This window comes from Panthera leo, chromosome B3, assembly GCF_018350215.1.
Source record: "Panthera leo isolate Ple1 chromosome B3, P.leo_Ple1_pat1.1, whole genome shotgun sequence".
Classification (NCBI taxonomy): Eukaryota; Metazoa; Chordata; class Mammalia; order Carnivora; family Felidae; genus Panthera; species Panthera leo.
This window is the reverse complement of record NC_056684.1, coordinates 73,998,336-73,999,558: the sequence shown is the minus strand read 5'-3', so window position 1 is coordinate 73,999,558 and position 1,223 is coordinate 73,998,336.

Sequence of the window (1,223 nt, the reverse complement as noted above, 5' to 3'; positions counted from 1 at the left end):
GTACACTTGTGATCACATTTAGGGCCCATCCCGATAACTCAGGATAATCTCCCCTTCTCAAGATCCTTTAAAAAATTTTTTTTAAGTTTATTTATTCATTGAGAGAGAGAGAGAGAGAGAGAGAGAGAGAGAGAGAACATGAGCAGTGGGGAGAGAGAAAATACCAAGCAGGCTCTGCACTGTCAGCACAGAGTCCAGTCTGGGGCTGGAACTCACAAACTGTGAGATCATGACCTGAGCCAAAAGCAAGAGTCAGATGCTTAACAGACTGAGCCACCCAGGTGCCCAAGATCCTTTTTTAAAAAATTTGTTTATTTACTTATTTTGTGTGAGAGAGAGTGCATGTGCACGCACATGAGTGGAAAAGGGGTGGAGAGAGAGGGAGAGAGATAATCCCAAGCAGGCTCCACACTGTCAGTACAGAGCACAGAGCCCCATGTGGGGCTCAATCCCATGAACTATGAGATCATGACCTAAGCTGGAATCAAGAGTTGGATGCTTAACCAACTGAGCCACCCAGGCGCTTCCTCATCTCGAGATTCTTAATCACATCTGCAATGTGATCTTTGCCATATAAGGAAACATTTACAGGTTCTGGGGATTAGGACATCCATATCTTTGGGGACCATTACTAAGCCTGCCTCAGATGGTGTACTGTTTGCTCTGCAAAAATTCATGTTGCTTAGTGTCTGGGAATAGCTTCTCTCTTTCTGTTTTGCACTGAAGTATTTATAAGTAGCCCTGGCTCTTGAAGAGGATAATTTCCAGGTTGGATACTCCCTGAAAATCTCACTGAGCGGGAATCACTAACTGTGTTACTTCTTTGCACAATACTAGGCATCCCCAGTGTAGCAGCCTAAACCTCTCAAACCCATTCTTGCGTGGGCCATGCATTGTTGCAGAGAGGGGCTCGGATGGCTAGGGGAAGGATGATCCTTTAGACAAATGTTGCCATTCTGCCCAAAGCTATTCCCTATTTTACAGGCTCCTATCTGCCCTTTGTTAACTCGTCTCTAATCATACCCCCCTGTTTAACATACTATCTTTTCCAGTCTGACTGGTGAGGTGCTAGGAAAATGCTCACCACCTCACTCTCTGTAGGAAGCAGACATAAGGGCCCTTTTGTAGAGATGCTTCTAGAGAAGCTGCTGAGATGGAGCTGTCATTCCTAAAAAAGGATGGACCCTTGGGCTTTGCCAACCCTAGCCTCTTGGAGCTTTCTC